Source organism: Porites lutea, chromosome 3 (genome assembly GCF_958299795.1).
Source record: "Porites lutea chromosome 3, jaPorLute2.1, whole genome shotgun sequence".
NCBI classification, from domain to species: Eukaryota; Metazoa; Cnidaria; class Anthozoa; order Scleractinia; family Poritidae; genus Porites; species Porites lutea.
This window is the reverse complement of record NC_133203.1, coordinates 35,954,419-35,961,482: the sequence shown is the minus strand read 5'-3', so window position 1 is coordinate 35,961,482 and position 7,064 is coordinate 35,954,419. Positions and strand designations below refer to the sequence as shown.

The 7,064-nt window shown below is 40.3% G+C and overlaps 1 long non-coding RNA gene across 1 annotated transcript; it reads right to left on the bottom strand.

Annotated features, from left to right (window-relative positions):
• Positions 1–4,030: 4,030 nt before the first annotated feature.
• LOC140929675 (uncharacterized) lies at positions 4,031–6,818 on the bottom strand. Its single transcript, XR_012164769.1, has 3 exons — positions 6,565–6,818; positions 5,040–5,360; positions 4,031–4,412 (listed from the first exon to the last, which is right to left on the bottom strand). It is a non-coding gene; the product is annotated as an uncharacterized lncRNA (long non-coding RNA).
• Positions 6,819–7,064: the final 246 nt, after the last annotated feature.

Sequence of the window (7,064 nt, the reverse complement as noted above, 5' to 3'; positions counted from 1 at the left end):
AGAAGGGGGTTACGATTCGCCGTCCCCTTGATGGGTATCGCGACAGAGTTGCTGTCTGGCACCTAGTAATAAATAGCCCCACACGAGTAGAAATTTCAGCTATAATTTACACTATAATTATTTCAAAAACAGAAGTAAACTTTACCCTCCAATTGCCCTACCCGTTTAAAAGGAAATTTCAAGTACACGTATTTATGGAATTCGCTGTCCACCTGTTTTGGTAGAGTACGACTTTTCCTACCCCATTCACAGACCTGAAGGCGGATGATTTAAAACAATAGGATCAACAAAAATATCAAAAACTCATGCACGAACATGTAATTTCAGACCCTGTATCCAAACGGCGCAAAGCCTTTCCCTGTTTCAGACCCAAACGGTTTTAAACAATTCGCTTACAAAGGGAGTACCCAGTCACCGAAACAAATGGGCTATGACGTCATGGTTTGCTGGTTTATTTTGATAATATTGCCAAATATGTCCTTACGGTATTCTCAATGGAACTCGGCGTAAGTTAAGAAATCACTTGCAAATGACAAAATCACTGCTTCATGTCAAACACATTTGTTCCCCAGACATTATATAAAAATTTACAGGAAAAAAAAAAAATTTTGAAAAACTTTTAGGGTATTTGAGTTTTCAAAAACCTCAGTGTTAACGTAGTAAAAGAACTATTCAAGGAATTTTTATATTTAATCTTGCTGGCAAAAATAGGAAAATGTAAACGCCCAACAGGAAGCACAAGAGTACCCGCTTTGTTCGAGTTTTTATAAGTTTTTTACCGACCGCCGTACTGCAAGGATCAAAGTGTTAACAGTTTACCTGCTACCCGGACCGATTTAATGCCTATTCGAGGACATTTGAGAAAACTCACTATAGAAGTAAGTGAACTGTATGTTACCTTCGTTTTGTTAATTTAGTCTTTCTTACGTTACCTTTTAAACAGAATTGAAGTAGCTTAAATTGAGTTTGTTTCCTTTAAGAACCACGTGACTTCGCTTGTATCAACTTTTAGCTTTTATCGGCATTTATTCCGCTTTTTCTAGTTTCATGAATCAATTATTTGATTACACTTATTAAATAGAATATATTTGTACAATTTGATTTCAGATCGAATAAAATTACTGTTATACAATTACGAGCTATTCTTCGGATTTGATTCTCCGTTTTCTAATGAAAAAATCAGTTCAACCCTTCAAGCTTGTCCTCACATAACACGGCTCCTTTTGCATTTGCTGTGTTACTGTTTTGAGCCCGAGGGGGTGGGGTGGGGGGAGTACTTCCTTATAAGAGGCTAATGGGGATGTGCCGCTGGATGGGGTCCCATTTTCAAGACTGGATTGAATAAACGGGGTAGCACATTTTCGGTTTTTTTGGGGGGTAAGACAGTTCTCCATATTTACGGTTAGCAAACGTACCAGAATGTTTGTACTGCAGATGAAAAGTAAAGTGTTCTTCATTCAATCTAATAAATGGGTCAATTCATAAAAGTAGAAAGTGACTAACTTGGGATCGCGAAAATTACATATTTGCCCAAAAGTGACTAAGATGGGGTCTATAATTGGCCACAGAATAGACTATAATGGCGTAGGAGCTCTGAGAGGCTAGCAACACATATCCAGGAATAAATTTCGTGACACAAGACTTTTAGATATCACAGGAGTAACAGTACCTTTTTTTGAAGGAGAATATACTTTCAACTGGATAATTGAAGACCTGGAAAAGCTGGGGTAGTCCTCCTCGCAAAGCCACTGACATTTATACTTTCCCTCGTCTGCTTCAGTAACGTTAACAATGGTGAGAATGAAATCTGTTTTGCATCTGGTGTTGGTTGTTCTTTCTTGTATATCATACTTTTCACCAGATTCTAATTTCCCTGAGTTGTTGTTAAAATACCACCGTAAAGAATTGTCCCAACAGTCGCTTGGCCTAACACCTACTTTGCACTCTAAAGTGACATTGAAGTAGGCTTCCACCGGTACCTGGGGGGAAAAAATCTTCGGAGCTTTTGGAAAGAAACCTGTATTAAATGATAAGAAAATATGATGAGCAAATATTATTTGAAAATCGTTACCATTTTTTCGTGCAACCGTAGGAGGTAACATTCTTACTCTTACCCTCCCCTCCTTAGTATTTGTGACAATATATGGGGCATCACAACGCTTTGGAGTTTTTACGTGTTGATTTTGTTTATTTTTGTTTAAAATATGATGAGCAAATATTATTTGAAAATCGTTACCATTTTTTTGTGCAACCGTAGGAGTTAACATTCTTACTCTTACCCTCCCCTCCTTAGTATTTGTGACAATATATGGGGCGTCACAACGCTTTGGAGTTTTTACGTGTTGATTTTGTTTATCCCACTGGTTCCCTCTTTTGCGACTTGTCTCGTCACGCCGACTTTAGAGACGCTCTAACGATCGGTTGATCGGATGAACCCCACTTCTGTTACCTCCCACCAATATGGCCTGTGCTACTAAGGGTTGATTTTAATAGTTATTTGGGGGCTCGTTTTCTCTTTTTAACAATCACATAACACCTTACATTGGAATCTTGATGTAACGAACAGCTGAACGAAGACCGAAAGGACTGGCAAAATATGCTCGCCATAAAGAGGTTTTGTTATATCGAGGTCAATACAGACATCTCATTGTTACGGACAGTTTGCTTTGTCCCTGGCCACAGAAAGCCCTTTCATTTTCTACCCGCTTAATAAGGTCACCCCGTTAATACGGACTCTTTCTTAGTACGGCCCCTTCAATGTCGGGATTTGCGGGGTTTGACTGTATTATTTCTGGGGAGGAGAATATCGCTTATCATTAAAAATTGAATCATTGGATAATGCAATTCTAGAGCTCTGATTGGCTTAGCCATCATGGTATATGAGCCGTTATACCATGCTCTTTAAATATGGCAACTGTACGCGTCTGCTCAAAATTAAAAACAAGATGAAAATGGGTTGGTTTAAAAATAAAGTCGGGAAGAATTCTCGATATTTTGTGGGCGTTTTTAATAGAATAATTATTCCACTCGCACTTGTTGGATATGAGATGATTAAAGCCAACTCGGTGCTACGTTTCTCGTTGGCTCCCCTACCATCTTATATCTAACGCACACTCGTGGAATAAGTGGAATAATTGTTAATTATACCGAGGACTTCGTTATATAGAGGTTCTACTGAAGTTCAGGTGAGAACACTCCCCTCTCATTAATGACTGTCCTGTGCTTGATTCTTCAGGCAACATCAGATGTGGCCGGCCAGGTTGAGTTTTGTTGGTTCTCACCCTTATTCCGCCATTGCCACCAAAACAACACATCACTCCCACGTTAATCCCGCCAGCTGCGCAAGGTAAATTTGAGCCAGAATGGTAGACAAAGAACCACTTTGTGGATGAGCTAGTGCCACTAAATCATTATTTATTTATTTACTTATTTATTTATCCCTTTAGCCTGCGTAGCAGGCGTCGAAAGGGGTAGGGGATAGTGAAAAAGGGAAGGGTGTAGGGGAGAGAGGGGAAGGGACGCCTGCTATAAGAACCCTCTTTTATTCATTTCTGCGGACGCTGGCGTCCGCGAATTCCTGATTGGCTGAGCCGTAATGAGTAACTTATTGGCGTGTATCCTGGCGTGTATTAGGGACGGACCATTAGAAAAATTTAGGGGGGGGGGAGGGGAATTTTTGAGCCGCAGGAATTTTTTTTCGTTATCAAGTTCCTTGTATGAATTTTTTTTAGACCGTAGCATGAATATTTTTTAGGGTTATATGGCGTGCATGAATTTTTTTTCATTTAATTTTGCCTTGCGCGAATATCTTTTTTGTACTTCGCCCGCCCCCCCCCCCCCCCCCCCTCATAAGTTTTCTAATGGTCCGTTCCTTAGTATGAGAGCCAAACATGACGAAGGCATCAAGAAAATGTGTTCTACTGGCAGAAGCTCTGTAAGATCAAAATTATTCCAATCATGTAGCAACGCCACGTTGAAACCAAAACTAAAACCAACTGTACAGCTTGTTTAGCAGGCGGAGATGCTCAGGAGGCTTTGTATACTGGATTTGTCCATACACTGAGCAGCGATTCAAAGCGATTGCGATTCTTGCCATAAATTTGCAATGCCGATATTCAAAAGACCTCCTTTTCTGCAAAAACATATGCCGTCTTGAATGGAGTTTTAAATGGTTTGCAAAGAGAGAGCTGAAGCTTTGGTAAAAACTATCCGTTGTTTATACTTCTCCTTTACTTTCATTATTCGCGTCTCAGGCTGGCCAGTGTTCTGTTCTTCAGTGACCAACACGGTGCTTGATGAGGTTGTAAGAGAAAAGGTCTTGTGTATTCACACGAAACTGATCATTGTTTGTCGTAGACTGCGAGAAGTGAAAAAAATGAGAGACTGCTCGTGGTCTATGTTTGTCGTGTTTGCTGCGGGAGCAAGAACAGTAAAAATGTTTCATTTCGCTCGATTATGATATCACTTGAAAAAAAGCGTCTCAACTTGACGATTTCCGGGTGAACAAAGTAATTAAGTTCCGACCATGCTGAGAAGCCCCGTACTTGTGATTGGTCACGTATTGACAGTGACATTATCGGATTAGTCGAGAAAATGGTGGGCGGATAACAAAAACACCGGCTCTTATAGCAGGCGCTCCCTTCCCTTTCCCCTCATTCGTGCTTTTCTCCCTCCCCCTCTCCCTCCCCTTTTTGCGCCTGCCACGCAGGCTATTATCCCTTGTGACCCGAGGGGAAAACAAATAAAAATTCCAGCGTCCATTTAGTCTGAATGGAAGAGGAAGGTGGCACGAAATTGCCAGTTACATTTTTTTGAAATTCAGTTAGGAATAAGTTAATCTGTTATTTGAAATATGAAACACCCAATATTTAATTCCGTCTAAATCAAGAGACAATGAGCTGTCTCTCTTAGTCTAAATGGGATACTTTCCATTGCTTACAGGGGAAACATGGTATTATGTTTTTTTATGAACCTGCTTCAAAGGAGGTAGTTTTGCGCATCCGTGTGTAGTATTAGAAATAAGAAATTAAATGACTCACAGCGATAATTCAGGTCAATATACCCTGATTTTTTACTAGACCAGCCGGTAATGTTGTTCATTCCAGTGCATTTATAAGCAGCCCCTTCGTGTTTTTCTTGGATATCAGCATTACGGAGAAGGGAAGTTAAGGTATCCTTTCCAACCAGCTGCTCTGAGATGTAAAAACCTTCAGATCCGTTGATGATTTGTTTGTTATCTGGATTGTACCAAACTACACGAGGACGAGGCCATCCCTTGAAGGTACACTTCAGTTCCATTTCTCTCGTGTCAGGATAGTAGTCAACGGGAGAACTTGTCTTAGATACTCTCTTAACTGGAACTGAGAAGAAATTCTTCGTCTTAATTTCAAAGCTCGTAAGTCATGCACTCAGTCATTTAAACTTTGTAGGGAGCTTAGGACCAACACGACTGCGCACATTTCACCTTTGATCAGGATTTATGTAATTTGCTGGTTTTCTTCTTCTTGTTTTTGTAATATACTTGTAATTTTTATAGCAACCTCTTGAATTAGTGCAAAAAAAAAAAAAAAAATCAAAAAAATCAAAATCTGAAATGTGAAAATCTTAACCACCACGACGACAACGTCAAAAAACAATTGGTTTTAACATGAAAACAACAGTTGCTTCACGTGCATCAAGCTTCTTAGTACATTTCTTTGACGTTGACTGCACGACTATGAAGTGAAACCTCCTAATAATGCGACGTTTTATAGAGAAAGTGAACATACGACGACGAATTCGCCTTTTTATTTCTGAACCTGATTAAAGTCCTTAAGAATTCAACTCCAAGAGAAATCGTCTACATTTGACAAATTAAGCAGCTCCAAATAGACTAGCCTCACACGCAGGCGTTTTTAGGGGAGTTCGTTTTTCATCCCTCCCCACGAGCTCCCCTAAAAAGGCCTGCGTGGGAGGCTACAAATAGACGCGATGACATTTGAAATGAGGCAAATTTATTTTTTTAGCGACATTTTCACTGCCCTCGTCGACGTCGTCGTCGTCGTTGTCGTCATTGCTTAGCTCACGATTTTTAAGATACCTACAGTCATCCCTCTTACCGACACCTTCCAACCAACCATGTTTTACTCCATGCCTTGTTCATTTTAATTAGGCCCTTTGCAGTAAGTCATTTTTGTAGCACAAACCTGCCATGCTGGAGAGCGAGGCCCTGCGCACTGAGTGAAGCCAAACAAAAAAGCTAACATCGTTTGAAATGATTCCTTTGTTTGTTGTTTGTCATGTCCCTTTGCTTTTCTTACCCTCCAGCATGGCATGAGTAACTAGAGTTTCGCGGTGAACCATGTTCAAGTGAGGTGATTCAGCTGGCTATAACTTCAACCGTTTTTACGATCACTCCAACCGTAAAAATTGCCTCCGCTGAGCTTGAATTTGCCTAAACCCGTTACGAGGCATTCATAGGATTCGTTATAATCCATTTAAAAACCCAAAAAACTGGTGGGCGCTTTATGATATTTTTCTCCCCATCAATTTGATACAGACAGGGCAAAAAAAGAACATACTCACTGGCGTATTTTATAGAAAAACATTCACGTGGCTGACTTCTATTCTTTGAATCGATTTTTTGTACGAACAGACCAGCGTCACTGGCATTGAGGTGTTTTTCAAGGTCCTGCCAGGTCATGTCTTGCACTTTTCCCCCATTCTTAATCGAGCAGTTCAAAGTCACTTTATAGTCTTTGGGCGTTACTGTTATCGTCTGAAAAGGCGGTTGGCATTTCTGTGCACTTATTTCACAGTCTAGGGTCCCTGTGGGTGACACATCTATCGCGTAAAAAGGAAAGAATAGAAGGTAAATTCTTTATTTCATCAAACATTGGCAATTTCGGTTTCTGGGAAACTGCTAACCTACCCCTCCCCTAAGCCATCATTTTGCCCAAAGCGAGAATAAAGTATCAATTTTGGCTTAGGGGAGGGGTAGGTGGGCAGTTTCCCAGAAACCTAAACTGATCCATACATTCATTAACTAACTCAAACCTCTTCATGAACTCTTGACAAACCTACTA